Below are 18,682 nucleotides of genomic sequence, written 5' to 3'. Positions count from 1 at the left end.
GGCGCCTGGGTGGCTCAGTCGGTTAGGCATCTGCCTGGTTAAGCGTCTGCCTTCGGCTCAAGTCATGATCCCAGGGTCCTAGGATCGAGCCCCACATCGGGCTCCCTGCTATGCGGGAAGCCAGCTTCTCCCTCTCCTACTCCCCCCCACTTGTGCTCACTCTCTCTCTCAAATAATTAAAATCTTAAAAAAAAAATCAAATTGGCTTTATTGAACAGTTCCTACATCGGGCTGCATCCCACCTAGCAAACAGAAAGTTTTGTAGAAAAAGAAAAAGAAGGATTTGTAAATGTAGAGAGGAGGGGGATGGGAAGGGATTATCAGCAAAGAGGGTGTTGTTTTAGGTAAGGTCCCCTCCTAAGGGGCACAGGAGGGGTCTATCTGTAAATTTCCTAGTGCTGCCCAGGGACTTCCAGGTTGACTGGTTAGAGGTCACATTTCTGGGGGGGATTAAAACAACAATTAGGTTAGGCATTAAGTCTTTGTTTGCTGATGTGGGGCCTTAACATAAGTGACTCCGTGTGGGGCCTGTGGTTTTCTGTTCAGCAACATCTCCCTTTTGGTTAGATTCTAAGCTTAACTGAGACAGGGGATCAAAATGTAAGGCATTCTACGACTATGGTTAGTCACAGGTTACAACTTCAGGTTCACAATTGTTTTTAAGTAATCTCTACACCCACCATGGGGCTTGAACTCACAACCCAGACATCAAGAGTCGCATGCTAAAAAAAAAAAAAAAAAAAAAAAAACTTGCATACTCTACCAACTGAGTCAACCAGGTGTCCCAAAGTTCATAATTTTTAAGTCAGTTGTCCTTTCATTCTTTTCCTGACAGTCCAGTCTTCAGGAGATCACATGCTTGGTGGTTAGCGGCGGCGAACATGCATTTAAAGCTTTTGAGAGAGTAAAATGCACCAGGGAGATTATTGTGATTATTATAAACAGGATAATCCCTAACCTCTGGAGTGCACTTCAGAGCCATTGTCTCCAAGACCCAAACTAATCAGAATCAAGTAAGACAAAGCTAGACCTCGCTGAAGGAGTCACCATTTTCAGCCCAGTGGCTTGCTCAGTGATCTTGTACAATTGAGTTTCAACTTCCCCAGAAGGGTTAATCTGTGTGCTGCAAGTGGTGTTGGCCACAGCACAGACACCTCTTTGCTCAGCTGAAAGATAATCAGAAGCTATCTGATTATAAAGAACAATTTTGGCTGGAGAGCTGGAAGGATCTTTGTTGGGCAGCTATTGTCTTAGTGACAGATTCTGTGGATATCTTTAAGAGTTAAGGAAAGGTTTCCGATCATATTCTCTTTTTTTAAGATTTTATCTATTTATTTGAGAGAGAAAGAGAGAGCATGAGCAGGGGGAGGAGCAGAGGGAGTGGGAGGAGCAGGCTCCCCACGGAGCAGGGAGCCCCATGCCAGGCTGGATCCCAGGACCCCGAGATCATGACCTGAGCCAAAGGCAGACGCTTAACTGACTGAGCCACCCAGGTGCCCCTGATCATATTCTTATTTATATTTCCTCCTAACCAGGGAAGTATGGCTCTGTCAAAGGAAGCAAATCCTGAGTTGTGAATGCCTCCTAGTAGGTCTTTTCTAACTCGAAGATGTAAATCCAGGGGAGTCAACCAATAAGATGTCTGATTTCACTTGTAAAAAGTTGGGGGCACAGTGAGGTGAGATACCCTAAGAGGCGTTGCCTGGCTGTGTCCCAGCCATCTAAACATTCACAGGCCCAAGGAGAGTGCTAACCACCAAAGACAAAGGACAAGCCCGGTCAGGGCACAAACCTCTTCCACCAAGGTGGCATGGTGAATGGACAGATAGGAGTTTTGGGTGACAAGTCCAGCAGTCTGAAAGGCCAAGTTTACCTCCCTCCACAATGGCCTGAGAGATCCCAATGATGTCATCTTTCCAGGCCAGTGCCAGAGTGAAAAAAGAAAGGTTTCCTCTTCAGTTAAAGTGTGAGGCCTCTGACCCAGCAATTGCACTACTGAGTATTCACCCCAAAGATACAGATGTAGTGAAAAGAAGGGGCACATGCACCCCAATGTTCATAGCAGCAATGTCCACAATAGCCAAACTGTGAAAGTCCCTCTTACTTTCAAAGGCAAATATTATGGAGATTCATCCTCCCCATTCATGGGCTCCCCAGTGTGAAAGTCTGTTTTCTGTCCTTCTCTGAGCCCACGCTGGGGCTCAAATCCATGACCCTGAGATCTTGAACTCATAGCCCTGAGATCAAGAATCACCTGCTCTTTCCACTGAACCCCCAGGTGCCCTGAGAAAATTTTTGACAGAGAGAAAAGCCAACTTCCAATTTTCCAGCAGTGTACTTTTGATATTAAAACTCATTTTTATTTGATTTTTTATTTTTTTAAGAGAAAGAGAGAGAGTGTGTGTGGGTGGGGGCAGAGGGAGAGGGAGAGAGAATCTTAAGCAGGCTCCATGTTCAATGTGGAGGTGGAGGCAGGGTTCGATCTCAAAACCCTGAGATCGTGACCTGAGCTGAAATCAAGAGTCAGATGCTCAACTGACTGAGCCTCCCAGGCACCCCTAAAACTCATTTTAAATAAGTTCATCTTAATCTTAGCCAGCTTGATCACACATTAAAATTCCTTTTCAAAAATTCCTTTTCCACAAATCTTCTACAACTTTCTTTTTCTTTCTGTTTTACATTCAAATTTTGTCCTGTATTTTCCCTCTTTAAATACCCTCATTTTGGGGGGTGGCGCCTGGGTGGCTCAGTCCTTAAGCCTCTGCCTTCGGCTCAGGTCATGATCCCGGAGTCTTGGGATGGAGTCCCACAACGGGCTCCCCCTTCTCTGTGGGGAGTCTGCTTCTCCCTCTGCCTCTGCCTGCCACTCCCCCTGCTTGTGCTCACTCTGTCTCTCTCTATGTCAAATAAATAAATAAAAATCTTTAAAAAAAAAAAAAGAACCTTAACTAAGAAGTAAATAATTGTGAACTGTCTTTTACATTAACATACTCTGAATTGTCGGGTGTTTGGGTGGCTCAGTCGGTTAAGCATCTAGCTCGGGTCATGATCCTAGGGTTCTGTCCCAGGGATTGAGTCCCGAGTCGGCTCCTTGCTCGGTGGGAAGCCTGTTTCTCCCTCTGCCTGCCGATCCCCCTGCTTGTGCGTTCTCGCTCTCCCTCTCTGACAAATAAAATCTTTTTAAAAAATACTGTGAATTTTCAGATTTATAAATACTTATTATGATTTCTAGAAACATGTTTTTAAAAAAAAATTTTTTTAAGATGTATTCATTTATTTTGGAGAGAGATAGAGCAGGGGGAAAAGGCAGAGAGAGTCCCAAGCAGACTCCGCCCTGAGTGTGGAGCCCATGGGGGGCTTGATCCCACAGCCCCAAGATCACGACCTGAGCTGAAACCAAAAGTCGGATGCTTGACCAACTGAGCCACACAGGCGTCCCTAGAAACATGTTTTTTTTATAGAAAATTTCTTAACATGGCATAAAACATGTTTACTAATAGATGCAATTATCTTTAGTTCCTCTGTAAAAGGAAGCAAAAAGAGGATAAGCCTATGTTCAATAATTAACGTATTTGGAAATGATCTAGATATTCTATGAATTTAACTTAATTCATCACTTAATTTAGCAAAACTTTAAGATTTCAGGTTACCAAAAAGACCTGAGGAAGGGGTGCCTGGCTGGCTCAGTCAGTAGGGCACGCGACTCTTGTTGTCAGGGTCATGAGTTCTAGCCCCATGTTGGGTGTGGAGCCTAATTAAAAACAAGACAAAGAAGATGTTTAAAAGATTTGAGGAAACTTTTTTTTTTTAATTTAAGTAATCTCTACTCCCAATGTGAGGCTTGAACTCACAACCCTGAGATCAAGAGTCACATGCTCTTCCGACTGAGCCAGCGTGGCGCCCCATGAGGAAACTGTTTTAAAAGTTTATCTAAAAAATTTTTATCTTATTTACATCTATCCAATTTATTTTTTCATAACAATTATGTTTAGATTACCCACAAAAACTTCATGAAACATTAGATAAAATCAACCATTGTCCCAAGTTATTCTTCTTGTTGACAAATTTTGTAACAGAGATAACATGACCTTACTTGATTATTAAACCCGGGTAGGAGAAAAGTATTATATTTAATGCTAATAACTTTATTTTTTTAGGATTTTATTTATTTATTTGACAGAGAAAGACACAGCGAGAGAGGGAACGCAAGCAGGGGGAGTGGGAGAGGGAGAAGCAGACTCCCCGCTGAGCAGGGAGCCCGATGCAGGGCTCGATCCCCGGACCCTGGGATCATGACCTGAGCCGAAGGCAGATGCTTAATGACTGAGCCACCCAGGCGCCCCAATGCTAATATCTTTAAAGATATGTCTATTTTAATTAAACTAACACCCTTAACCTAGCTTTAATACCAAATATCTTCCCAGATTGCGTGAACCTGAAAAGCATTTGGGTTAGTTTCTATTATATTTCTGAGATTTAGAAATATTTCATTTATAAGTGCTTATTTTTATGCTAGTTAAATAGAAGTCTTTACAGGGGCACCTGGGTGGCTCAGTTGTTAAGCATCTGCCTTTGGCTCAGGTCATGATCCCAGGCTCCTGGGATTGAGCCCCACATAGGGACCTTATAGTTAATTTTTTTAGCCATGATATGGGCATGAAAATGCAAAGCCCTAGTTTATAGAAGAACAGTTGGATCCAAACTGTTTCTGTGGCAGATGGAATAAGTTAAGGTCACCTGCTCAGATGGCTAAAGATTATTCTACCAATACTTGTGGAAAAAACACATAACTTTTCATTCATCTAAATTTCAAACGGCCTTTCTCCCTTTTGTTCTACTCCCGGTAAGAATTACCTCGGGTGAAATAGGCAAAGGGAATTAAGACTACAGACTTCCAGTTATAAATTTTAAAAAGAGGGGGGGAAAGAAAAAGAATTACCTCCCTGAGGTTTCTACTTTTAATATATATTTTTAAAGATTTTATTTATTTATTTGATAGAGAGAGACACAGCGAGAAAGGGAACACAAGCAGGGGGAGTGGGAGAGGGAGAAGCAGGCTTCCCGCCGAGCAGGGTCCCCGATGCGGGGCTCGATCCCAGGACCCTGGGACCATGACCTGAGCCAAAGGCAGATGCTTAACAACTGAGCCACCCAGGCGCCCCTACTTTTAATATTTTTATCTCAAAGTCCAGGGAGAGAATTCAAATCCCTTCAAGAAGGACTCTGGTTTTTTCAAAGTCAATAATTTATAAGCCTCTTGAGATAAATAGGGGAGGTTTGGGGATCAGTAAGGAAATAAATGAACTTTGAATCGCCTCTAGAGCTACATGTCTAGTTTTATAAAGATTTGTGAGATGCAGACAGTTGCCTTTACTCCCGCTTCTTTAGAGAGTTGTAGCCTGGGTGTGGAGGGCTGAACTAGTCATCCGCCTACGTTGGAATGTTTGTTTGTTTGTTTGTTTGTTTCTGGGTACATTTTGCTGAGAGAAAAGAGCTTCCATCAGTTTTTCCAGGATGCCACCTGAAGGTTCTGAGCAGGTTTTTGGTGTTGTTGTTGTTTTTAATTCAATTAATTAACATATACTGTATGATTAGTTTCAGAGGTAGAGTTTAGTGATTCTTCAGTTGCAGGTAACACCCAGTCTGAGCAGGGTTTGAAGAGGAAAGAGTGATATTTACTAGAATTTGACAAGGTTTGGTTTTGTTTTGCTTTTTATTTTTTTTTAAGATTTTATTTATTTATTTGACAGAGAGAGATAGCAAGAGCAGGGAACACAAGCAGTGGGGAGTGGGAGAGGGAGAAGCAGGCTTCCCACCGAGAAGGGAGCCCGATACGGGGCTCAATCCCAGGATCCTGGGATCATGACCTGAGCCGAAGGCAGACGCTTAACGACTGAGCCACCCACGTGCCCCTTGTTTTGATTTTTAGATGTCCCCTGGCTGTCTAAAAGAATAATGTAGCAGTTCACCAGAAAATCCTTGAGTCCCATCAGCTCTGGGAGGGGCTCACAGGAGGGGGCGGTATGCGGTGCGGGGGGGGGGGGGGGGGGGTAGCTCCTTTGAAGGTGGATATGGGGCTCTCTGTAAGGTCATTAACTTGGCGGACTTTGTCTACAGTCATGTAAAGACAATTCAGACAGAGGGTAACTAGAATCAATATTTAAGTAAAGGACAGAGGGAGGCAGTAAGAATTATAACAGTCTTCCAGTCGTTTGTATGACTTCTGGGTCTTTTTAATTTTTTATCAGCTTTTTTGCAACAAAACTTTCAATAAAGCTGTTTTTGCAATTTTGAAGCCTTTGTTTTTATGTGCACTTCTCATAGGATCTTATCTGCTTGGAACTTTCTTCATAATGGTCACTGGAATTCTAGGTTGTGATTCCCCTGAGGGGCTGGTAGCAGTTTGGTAAGGCCCTCATTTCTGTCCAGCCATATCCAAGTGGTAAATGGGGTGCAGCTCACATTTCCATCTGGCCTTACTCTGGGGACTCGCACCTGATAGTTACAAAGCCAAGTTCTTCAGGACACAGATCATGCTTAGTAAGAGTCTGACATTTTCATAGATATTTATAGCTTCCAGAACGGCAGTTCTTAGACATAAAATAAGCAGATGCCCTGGAAGGTGGTACACTTGACTCTCTAGAAATGAAGGATCCCACCTTCATTATTTATTTACTTATTTTTATTGTGTTGTTTGTTTTGTTTTCCAGTTTAGCCTTTGGATTTCTTGAAGCCAGATTAGTCCCTGAGAGAGATGCACCGTGGAGTTGGGGTTCTGTGGTGTTTCACACTGTGTCACCTCATTGCACGGAAACTCTCTTGAGTTTGGCAGGTGACTTAGTGTTGATCTAACCCATTCTGTGACTAACTTGTCCTAACACACGGATCTTTGGGTCAGGTGGCACATGCTCTAACAACTCTGAAACATTTGCCCCACGCCCACCAATTTCTGTGGCTTGTTGGCCTCCAAGATCCCCATCAGCCTTTACCTGAGGAGAACATTAACAGAAACCAAGAGAAACCGAGGAAACAGACTGTGGACACCGGCAGTACCCAAAGAACTAGGGTTTGGAAAGAGGACTGAACCAGCAGACCTCAAACAATGGGAATGCAGACTGATTCCAAACAAATGGACAACAGCTGCCAAAAGCTCAGCTCCCAGCATGGCATCTGGGGACAGAACCAAGGGCTGGGGTTTAGATGTCACTGCACACCGGCCCATAGCAAGACCCTGTGCACCACTAGCAACTCCACAGGCAGACTTGGGGACCTCAGATTGGACCTGGGGCAGGAAGTTCCAAACAACTGGGGACCTGCAGACTGAACCAAGGACTAGGGCCTCAGGTTTCAGATGGAAGCATCTGCCAACTCAAGCTGACCCACTAAGCTCTGGACTAGAAACCAGTTGGATCCGGAGCTCATCAAAAAGAGAGCCTAGCTCCCAGCTGAGAGAGACTTACCCACGGTCCTCAGAAATGGTGAGAAAGACAGTGAACTCAAAAAGGGGTTCGCAGGCACCGTGCCCATCAGCGGTCTTCTTCAATCTGCAACTGCAACCAAATCTGTTAAACAACAAAAATTCAACTCCAGCAATTTAAATGATCAAATTGACTTTATTGAACCATTGATGAATCGGGCAGGCTCCCACCCTAGCAAACAGAAAAAGCCCCGTCCAGCTATAGAAAATGAAAGGTTTGCAAAGGCAGAGAGGAAGCAGGAAAAGGAAATAATTAGCAGGGTGTATTGTTTTAGGCAAGGGAAACAGAATGGGTCTATCTGTAAATTTCCTAGTGCTGCCCAGGAAATTCTAGGTTGAGTGCTTAGAGGTCACATTCCTGGGAGGGGTTGAAACTGCAGTTAAGTTAGGTATTGAGTCTGGGTTTGCTGATGTGGGCCTTAACCTAAGTAACTCCATTTTATTTTATTTATTTATTTTTAAAGATTTTATTTATTTATTTGACAGACAGAGACATAGCAAGAGCAGGAACACAAGCAGGGGAAGTGGGAGAGGGAGGAGCAGGCTTCCCGCTGAGCAAGGAGCCCGATGTGGGACTCGATCCCAGGACCCTGGAATCATGACCTGAGCCGAAGGCAGACGCTTAACGACTGAGCCACCCAGATGCCCATAAGTAACTCCATTTTAGACCTCTGGTTTTCTTTTTAACAGGGGTGCCAGTGGCTCTCAGGGCGTGTTGTGCGGACAACTGAGACGAAAGTGTGCTCAGTGCCTGGCACACAGTCAGCACTCCCCAGGTGGCAAACTCATCATCATCACCACTTAGATTCCAAGGAGCCCCATCTGCAGTCTATGTGCTGAACAACTAAAAGGAGGGTCATTCACCTAGATTGTGATGTGAGCCCCCCCCGCCAAACTCAGAGTTCTACCACTGGGCAGCTGCCCAGTATTCAAGAAGTGAGATGAATTCGCAAACATTTAATAAATATATCTAGTGAACACATGCATCCAACACGTATGCCAGCATGCAGACATCACAGTCCTTCACATCCACAATCTACACAGAAGTGCCCCCCCCCCCCCCCGCCACCGCCAGCTGCACCGGGTCTGGCTGCTCCCTCCTCCTGCCTGCCAAATCTGCATCAGCCCTCACCTTTTCTTTTTTTTTTTTTTAAAGATTTTATTTATTTATTTGAGAGAGAGAGAGAATGAGAGATAGAGAGCATGAGAGGCAAGAGGTTCAGAGGGAGAAGCAGACTCCCTGCTCAGCAGGGAGCCCGATGTGGGACTCGATCCCGGGACTCCAGGATCATGACCTGAGCCAAAGGCAGTCGCTTAACCAACTGAGCCACCCAGGCGCCCCAGCCCTCACCTTTTCTTCAGCCCCTTTAGACTCCATCTTCATCTGCCTCCTCCCTCAGCCTAACGCCCCGGAATGCCACTCCCACTTTGTCCTCGCTGTCTCCTGTGGATCTGTCACCACGCTTTCTGCTCTTCTCTTCTGGTCTTCAGTGTGGGTAACTTCCTATGTTCAGAGCACGGGGTGGTAGGGTCCTGCTGGGGAAGCCTTCGCCCCTGCTGCCTGCAACCTGCACAGCTCATGCTGGGTAGTCTTGATTGAGGCTGTGTGGCAATCTAGACCACATCTTGATGACTAACTGCCATTCTCCACAGCTGCTGCCCCCATTTCCTTCGGAACCCCCTCCCTGGCCTCCCATTTTTCTGCAAAGATGAAGCCACATCAGAAGAACACCCTCAGCCCGACTTCTCCAGTCCCTCAGAATATTGCCGTAGCTTCGTCCTCTGGTTTCTGAGACAGTGGGGTCTCAAGTGTACCAGAAATCTTGCCATGTGCAACAACATGGATGGACTTTGAGGGCATTATGCTAAGTGAGATAAGTCAGGCGAAGACAGACAAATACTGTATGATCTCACTTATATGTAGAATCTAAAAAAAAAAAAAACACAATACAAAAAAGCAAAAAACCTACCTCAAAGATATAATGAACAGATTGGTGGTTATCAGAGGTGGGGATGAGGGGTGGGCAAAATGGGTGAAGGGGGTCTAAAAGGTATAAACTTCCAGTTATAAAATAAATACATCATGGGGATGTTATGTACAGCATCATGACTACGATTAATAATACTGTATCACAGCTTTGAAAGTTGCTAGGAGAATAGCTCTTTTTTCTTTTTAAGATTTTATTTTTAAGTAATCTCTACATTCAACGTGGGGCTCGAACTCACAACCCCAAGATCAAGAGTCGCATGCTCCACAGACTAAGCCCACCAGGTGCCCTGCAAGGAGACCAGTTCTTTTTTTTTTTAAAGATTTTATTTATTTATTTGTCAGAGACAGAGAGAGACAGAAGGAGCACAAGCAGGGGGAGCGGCAGGCAGAGGGAGAAGCAGGCTCCCCGCCGAGCAGGGAGCCCGATGTGGGACTCGATCCCAGGACGCTGGGACCATGACCTGAGCCGAAGGCAGACGCCCAACCGACTGAGCCACCCAGGCGTCCCAAGGAGACCAGTTCTTAAAAGGTCTCAACACAAGAAGAAAACTGTGAGGGCGCCTGGGTGGCTCAGTCGTTAAGCGTCTGCCTTCGGCTCAGGTCATGATCCCAGGGTCCTGGGATCAAGCCCCGCATCGGGCTCCCTGCTCCGCGGGAAGCCTGCTTCTCCTCTCCCACTCCCCCTGCTTGTGTTCCCTCTCTCGCTGTGTCTCTCTCTGTCAAATAAATAAATAAAATCTTTAAAAAAAAAAAAAGAAAACTGTGTAACTATGTATGGTGATGGATGTTAAGTAGATTTATTGTGATCATTTTGTAATATATGCAAACATGAAATCATTATGTTGTATACCTAAAACTAATATAATGTTATATGTCAATGATTTCTCAGTTAAAAAAATAAAATGTGTGGGGCACCTGGGTGGCTCAGACACTTAACAGTGTCTGCCTTTGGCTCAGGGTCATGATCCCAGGGTCCTGGGACTGAGCCCTGCATCAGGCTCCCTGCTCATCGGGGATCCTGCCTTTCCCTCCCCCTCTGCCCCCCCAAACTCGTGCTCTCTCTCTCTGTCAAATAAATAAATAAAATATTTAAAAATTTTTATTTATTGGGGCGCCTCGGTGGCTCAGTGGTTAAGCATTTGCCTTCAGCTCAGGTCATGATCCCGGGGTCCTGGGATCGAGCCCCGTATCGGGCTCCCTGCTCAGCCGGAAGCCTGCTTCTCCCTCTCCCACTCCCCCTGCTTGTGTTCTCTCTCTCGCTGTATCTCTGTCAAATAAATGAATAAAATCTTTAAAAAATTTTTTTTAATTTTATTTTTTTAAAGATTTTATTTATTTATTTGACAGAGAGAGAGCACAAGCAGGGGGAGCAACAGAGGGAGAGGGAGAAGCAGGCTCCCCGCTGAGCAGGGAGCCCAATGTGGGGCTCAATCCCAGGACCCTGGGATCACGACCTGAGCTGAAGGCAGACGCTTAACAGACTGAGCCATCCAGGTGCCCCCAAATTTCTTTTAATTAAAATAAATTGCTAGAAACCCCATGGAATATCAGGCAGCAGTTAGAAGCAGTGGACGGGATGCCATACAGCAACAGCTATAAGATCCTGAAAACATACTGAGGGGAAAATAGTAAGGCAAAATGAACACGATAGCTTTTTTGTACAGTTTTTTTTAAATGATGCTTCTTTTTTCTTTTTTTTTTTTTAAGATTTTATTTATTTATTTGACAGAGAGAGGGAACACAAGCAGGGGGAGTGGGAGAGGGAGAAGCAGGCTTCCCGCCCAGCAGGGAGCCCGATGTGGGGCTCTATCTCAAGACCCTGAGATCATGACCTGAGCCGAAGGCAGACGCTTAATTGACTGAACCACCAGGTGCCCCCAGTACTTGGTTTCTAATACCATGCTCCAATAAATAGAACCGGGGCTTATTGGAGAAATGTCTGATTCTAGGGCTGCTGCAGGAAAGGTACAAGATAAGTCCTGAACATCTTGTGCCAGAAAGTAAGGAAATGCTCAAATCAAGAGCAAAAACAAAAAACATGATGAGAATATGGCAATGGTGAAGCATAATTCCCCACACCTCAAGTGGGTTGCACCTAGTGACTTCCTTCCAAAGAAGACAGTATGGGGGTGCCCGGCTGGCTCAGTAGAGCATATGATGCTCGATCTTGGGGCCATGAGTTTGAGCCCCACGTTGGGTATAGAGATTACTTAAAAATAAAATCTTTAGGGGCGCCTGAGTGGCTCAGTAGGTTAAGCATCTGACTCTTTTTTTTTTTTTTAAGATTTTATTTATTTATTTATTTGAGAGAGAGAGAGAGAATGAGAGATAGAGAGCACGAGAGGGAAGAGGGTCAGAGGGAGAAGCAGACTTCCCGCTGAGCAGGAAGCCCGATGTGGGACTCGATCCCGGGACTCTAGGATCATGACCTGAGCCGAAGGCAGTCGCTCAACCAACTGAGCCACCCAGGCGCCCCAGCATCTGACTCTTGATTTAGGCGCTGGTCATGATCTCAGGGGTCATGAGATCGAGTCCCACATCAGGTTCCGCGCTGGGTGTAAAGCCTGCCTGGGATTCCCTCTCCCTCTGCCCCTCCCCCACTGCCACACTTTCACTCTCTCTCTCAAATAAATAAAATCCTTTTTAAAAAAGGACAGTATGAAAAGTGGGAGAAAAGAGTAACTTTATGGTAAAGAAACATGACAAACCCTACTTCAGGCAGCTGATCAAGGTCAACATCAACAGTAATAAGTCATGTTGATAGAATGTACCCTTGATGTGATGTGATGAGAATGGCATTTTACCTCTGTGGTTTCCTTCCCCAAAACCCAAAAACTCTAGTCTAATTATAAGAAAAACATCATACAAATTCCACTTGCAGGACATTTTACAAAACACCTGCCCAGTAGTCCTCAGAATGATCAAGGTCATCAAAAACAAGGAAAGTCTGAGAAAGGGTCACAGCCAAGGGGAGCCTAAGGAAAAAAGACAGCTAAGCATAATGTGCTATCCTGGATGGGATCCTGGCACAGAAAAGGGACATTTGGTAAAAACTAAGGAAATCAACAAAGTACGGGTTTTAGTCAATACTAATGTATCAATATTGGCCCTTAATTGTAATAAACATACTGTATTAAGGTAAGATGTTACTTATAGGGGAAATTGGGTGTGGGGATACAGAAATTCTCTGTACTATCTCCACAACTTTTCTGTAAATCTAAAATTATTCTAAAATAGTTTATTTTTTAAAGTATTTAAAATAGATACCTTGGAGATATTTTTCTGTTGGTGCACAGAGAGCTTCTTTATGATCTTTTAAAAGATTTTATTTATTTATTTGAGAGAGAGAGTGCATGTGGAGGGGCAGGGGGGCAGGAGAGGAAGAAAATCCCAAATCGACTCCCCACTGAGTGAGGAGCCAGATGCAGGGTTCCATCCCACAACCCTGAGATCATGACCTGAGCCAAAACCAAGAGTTGGATGCTTAACTAACTGAGCCATCCAGGTGCCCCTTCCTTATGCTTTTTCTATAGGTGCATAGGATTTCACTGTAGTGAAGTCTCATCACTGACTTACCAACTCTTTACTGAGGGTTGTTCCCAATCTTTGACTATTATAACCAATGCTACAATGAATGACACTACACATATGTCATTTTATGTAATGCAGCTATTTCTATAGGATAAATATCTAAAAGCAGGATATATTTTTATAAGATTTTTATTTATTTGAGAGAGAGAGCGAGTGAGCCCAAGCTGGGGGGAGAGGCAGAGGGAGAGGGAGAAACAGACTCCCTGCTGAGCAAGGAGCCCAGCTCTTAATCCCAGGACCCTGGGATCATGATCTGAGCAGAAAGCAGACACTTAACCGACTGAGCCCCCCAGGTGCCCTTAAAAGTGGAATGTTGAGTTAAAGAGTATATACATCAGTAATTCAGTATATACATTAAACTCCCCCTCCATATAGGGGGAGTTTATACTGCAATATAAGAGAGTACATATTTCCCCACAGCCTCGTCAACACGGTCTGTGGTCAAACTTTTGCATATTTCTAATGTGATAGGAGAAAAATGGCTTCTCGGTGTCCTTGTACTTTGCATTTCTCTTATTGCAAGTGAAACTGAGCAAACTGTTTTGCTTGCGTGTCCTTTCATTTTCTGTGAGCCGTCTGCATATTCTTTGTCCATTTTTATACTGGGCTTTTGCGTTTTTCCTTATAAAATTTTAGGAGCTATTTCTATTTTAGGAAGGTTTGCCTTTGCCTGCCATAGGGGCTGCAAATATTCCCCTTTCCGTGCCATCTGTCTAATGCCTGCCCCATGGACCCCACTCCTGCCCTTCCCTCCGGCAGAACTGCTTTCCTCAGGCCACCTGTTCCCTTTCAGAGCCCCAGCCCAAAGCCCGTCTAGTTCCTCATTCTTCCTGGTGACCTCTGACCTCTTGGTGACATCTGGCTCTATACTGAAGACTCTTCTTGTGTGTAAATAACTTTTACTGTGTCCTTTGTCTGTCTTCTGGGATTTCACATTCTCATTAGAACATGGAAAATAGAGGGACGCCTGGGTGGCTCTGTCGGTTGAGCATCTGCCTTCAGCTCAGCTCATGATCCCAGGGTCCTGGGATGGAGTCCTGCACGGGGCTCCTTGCTCAGCGGGGAGCCTGCTTCTCCCTCTGCCTGCCACCCCCACTGCTTGTGCTCTCAATCTCTCTCTTTCTCTGACAAATAAATAAATAAAATCTTTTAAAAAAAAAAAAAAAGAACATGGAAAATAGAGAAAAGCATTCGGTGGAAAACCAACATTCACCTGCGAGTCCACCTCCCAGGATAACCATCTCCTGCTTCTCAAGGCCTCTGTGTGTGTATTTATTTACGAAAGAAACTTCTTGAATCTATCCAGTTCCTTTGGGAAGTGATTATCATTACACTTTCACACCTCTCGGATTTCTGCATGTGCCTATTTTGTCTCCACTGGCGGGTAAGCTGGAGGTACCGGGTAGGAACTGCCCCTCCTGCCCATCCCCACTGCAGCGACCTTCTCTCTCCTGGACTCCCCCCGCCCCACATTTCCCTGCCCTGCCCAAGCCTAACCGCTGCCCGCATGCCTGCCAGAGACGTCAGACTCTGCGTCTCATGGGTCTTCAGAAGCACCTTCACCTTGTTGGAAACTTGGGCTCATCAACCCATCCCCCAGAAAAATCCCGCTTTCCAGTCAGAACAGCCAAGACTCACCCAAGCATTGTTTCCAGCCCGCGCCCTGCAAGCACCAAACGGTTCCTGAAGTCACCCCACTGTTTGGCCTCTGTCTTTGTTCAAGCTCTTCCTCACCTAGACTTTGCTCCCCCCTCTTTCCTGCAGGCCTCCCACGACTGTCTGTCACACTCTGCCCATCCTCTGGCCCCAGAGCACCATCCCCCTCTCGGCCTTTTCCTCGCCACCAAACCCTTTCTGAAGCCCCATCTCCCCACCCCCACACACATACCCTACCCCACCCCTGACACTCCTTCTCCAGGTCGGTCCTGACTGGAGGCCGCCTCTGAGAAGTTCCACACACCCCACCCCCAGGCCCCGTGCTGGCTGGTGCCGCTGACTCCCAAGGTGCCAGGCACTTTCCCTTGCAGAACAATCCATCCTCTCTCCCTATTGTGATTTCCTGTTTACTCCTCTGTCTCCCCTACTGATACACCGGAGGCAGGGCTGTGTTTCAGTGACGTATTTCAAGTGCAGGCGCTGGAACACTAACTATGTTTGTTGACTAGGGAAAGCACGGGTTTCCCAGCTAACGTGATCACTCCCCATTTTGAGCGTTGAAAGCTTTCCACCGAGGGTGTCTCCTGTAGGGCCAAGCTGGGCCAGTTGGAATTGAAACCCTCCTGGGTCTGATGTGCAAACTCATCTCCCTCCACTGTCTAACTACCACCCTTTTCGGACTCTTACAGAGGTCCTCTCTGAACCTCAGTTTTTTCATCTGTCTAGAGAAGAGAACACTAAGGGGAAAATTATAAAGACCACATACATGAATCATAATACCTTGTAAACAGCAATGGGATAAATGAAGATGGAATGTGGGTACATTATTTAAAAAAACAGTGCTACCTTTCACTGAGCATGTTTTCTATACCAGGCACCGCTTTAATATCTCACTGGTATTAATGCCTTTTCATCCTAAATCAGCTCCATTTCAAAGAAAGGTAAACTGAGGCACAGAGCAGTTAATGATTCATTTGGCTAAGATTCCACATTGTAGGTAGAAGAGCTGGGATTTGAACCCCGGGCAGAGCCTACTTGCTTAACCACCACCCCATGTTGCGTCTCTATTAAATAATATATAATATATTAATATTATTTGGTCGGAGAGCTGCCCTCTTCAAATAAAACTGATCCAATCACACAACCACCCTCTCCTGGGATGATTCTCACTCTAATGGTAATTCTGTAGGTAGAGTTTTTTGTTCATATCTATTTATCTATCCCAAGAATGGAAACATGTTTAAAATGTAGAAAAGAACCATGCCCGTATTTTCTGTTCTTCGACATTTGCGTAATCAGCTTCAAATAGAATAAATACCCCTCAGTTGAACTACACAGAGTTTAACGGCATCTGTTTTGCCATAACTTACATGGAGTTACCTTCAGTGGTACTGAAGATGTATATCCCCCAAACCCACCGCTGCAGGTCTTCCAAGCACCTCTAGGTTGAGTTTCCAGTCCCTTCCCTCATATTTTCAGAATTTCCTCACCAAGACAGAGATGGGGACAAGGGAGGGGAAAGAAGAGGCCAGCCTGGGTGGGGGCTCTCCACTTGGATTCACAAGGGGCAGGAGAAGAGAGATAAAGGTTTGGTGGTCACTGATAGTCCTTCTGGGTCTGTGGCTCAGGGCACAGGCTATGCTCCCCTGGATTGCCATGGGGGTGACGTGGTAAGGTCACCTCCACATAGGTTTCCCCTAGTCTCCCTCCTTTGCCTGTCCTATTGCCACGCCCCTGATGTCAGCCTTATCCCTGGCACAGAGCCCCAACTCCTGCCTGTGGGGGCAACAGAAAGGAGGAGGGCAGAAAGGGACCGTTTCTGGATACCCAAGGAGAAACTGAGTGTAGAAAGGAGGACGCCTCCCCTCCCCCCACCGAAGAATAGCTGGAAGCAAGATGCCTGCCTCCTAGCGCCCACACTGCCTTCACTTCTGAGGATCCAGAAATTTGTGGGACGCAGGGAGGGAAAGAGAAAGAAAAAGGCGAAGAGAGTTAGGGAGATCCAGAGAAAAAGGGTAGGAGGTTAGAGAGACCAACACAGGCATATCTTAGAGATACTGCAGGTTCAGTTCCAGACCACCAGAACAAAGCGCATATTGCAATAAAGTGAGTCAGATGAATTTTTTGGCTTCCCAGTGCGTATAAAATTTATGTTTGCACTATACTGTAGTCTCGTGAGTGTGCAAGAGCATTATGTCTAAAAAACCAATGTGCGAAGGGGTGCCTGGGTGGCTCAGTTGGTTAAGCGACTGCCTTCAGCTCAGGTCATGATCCCAGGGTCCTGGGATCGAGTTCCGCATCGGGCTCCCTGCTCAGCGGGAAGCCTGCTTCTCCCTCTAACCCTCCCTCCTCTCATGTACTCTCTCTCTCTCATTCTCGCTCTCTCAAATAAATAAATCTTAAAAAGAAAAAAAGAAAAAACCAATGTGCATATCTTCATTAAAAATTACTTAATTTTTTTTAAGATTTTATATATTTGAGGGAGAGAGCCTGAGCATGGGGAGGGGGCGGCAGAGGGAGAGGGAGAAGGAAGCCCCATGGGGGCTCGATCCCAGGACCCCGGGATCATGACCTGAGCCAAAGGCAGCCGCTTAACCGACTGAGCCACCCAGGTGTCCCTGGTTAGCACTTTTTGGCAATAAAGTAGTTTTAGGGGCACCTGGGTGGCTCAGTCGGTTAAGCGTCTGCCTTCAGCTCAGGTCATGGTCCCAGGGTCCTGGGATCGAGCCCCGCATCGGGCTCCCTGCTCAGCAGGAGGCCTGCTTCTCCCTCTCCCACTCCCCCTGCCTGTTGTTCCCTCTCTCGCTGTGTCTCTCTCCATCAAATAAATAAATAAAATCTTAAAAAAAAAAAAAAAAGGAGACAACGGTAAAGTTTGCCACATTGAGTGAGTCTTGCTTTCACGAACGATTTCTCTGCAGCACGTGATAGCATTTTACCCACAGCAGAACTTCTTTCTGGAGTCGGTCCTCTCACATCCTGTTGCTGCTTTCCCAACTATGTTTATGGAATATTCTAAATCCTCTGTGGTCATTTCCACAATCTGCACAGCATATTCGCCAGGAGCAGTTTCCATCTCAAGAAACCACTTTCTGTGCTCATGCATAAGAAGCAACTCCTCATTTGTTCAAGTTTGGTCATGAGATGGCAGCAAGTCCCATCTTCAGGCTCCACGTCTGACTCTAGTTCTCTTGCTGTTTCCACCCCATCTGCTGTTACTTCCTCCCTTGAAATCTTGAACCCCTCAAAGTCATCCATGAGGGTTGGAATCAAATTCTTCCAAACTCCTATTAATGTTGATTTTTTAAAAGATTTTATTTATTTGAGAGAGAGAACGGAACGCGTGAGAGAGAGAGAGGGAGAAAGAGAGAGAAAGAGCGTGCGCACGAGTTGTGGGGAAGGGTAGAAGGAGAGGGAGAGGCAGACTCCCGGCTGAGCAGGGAGCCCGATGTGGGGCTCAATCCCAGGACCTTGGGATCATGACCTGAGCCGAAAGCAGACGCTTAACGACTGAGCCACCCAGGCGCGCCTGATTTTTTTTTCCTTCATGAATTTGCATGTCCTGCTTGCTCAGGGGCCATGCTCATCTGTACCGTTCCAATTTTAGTGTATGTGCTGTTGAAACAAGCACCTATTTATGTTGCTATTTGACCTCTTCCCATGAATCACAGATGTTCTTTTTTTTTTTTAAAGATTTTATTTATTTATTTCAGAGAGAGAGAGAATGAGAGATAGAAAGCACGAGAGGGAAGAGGGTCAGAGGGAGAAGCAGACTCCCCGCTGAGCAGGAAGCCGGATGTGGGACTCGATCCCGGGACTCCAGGATCATGACCTGAGCCGAAGGCAGTCGCTTAACCAACTGAGCCACCCAGGCACCCTCACAGATGTTCTTAATGGCATCTAGAATGGTGAGTCCAGGGGGCACCTGGATGGATCAGTTGGTAGAGCATGTGATCTCAGGATTGTGA

General features: G+C 45.7%; 1 non-coding gene across 1 annotated transcript; it reads right to left on the bottom strand.

Annotated features, from left to right (window-relative positions):
* Positions 1–18,243: 18,243 nt before the first annotated feature.
* On the bottom strand, positions 18,244–18,345 carry LOC113928148. The gene has a single exon (XR_003521827.1). It is a non-coding gene; the product is annotated as a U6 spliceosomal RNA (small nuclear RNA).
* Positions 18,346–18,682: the final 337 nt, after the last annotated feature.

This window comes from Zalophus californianus, chromosome 7, assembly GCF_009762305.2.
Source record: "Zalophus californianus isolate mZalCal1 chromosome 7, mZalCal1.pri.v2, whole genome shotgun sequence".
NCBI lineage: Eukaryota > Metazoa > Chordata > Mammalia > Carnivora > Otariidae > Zalophus > Zalophus californianus.
The sequence above is the reverse complement of the archived record's forward strand: the minus strand, read 5'-3'. Positions and strand labels throughout refer to the sequence as shown.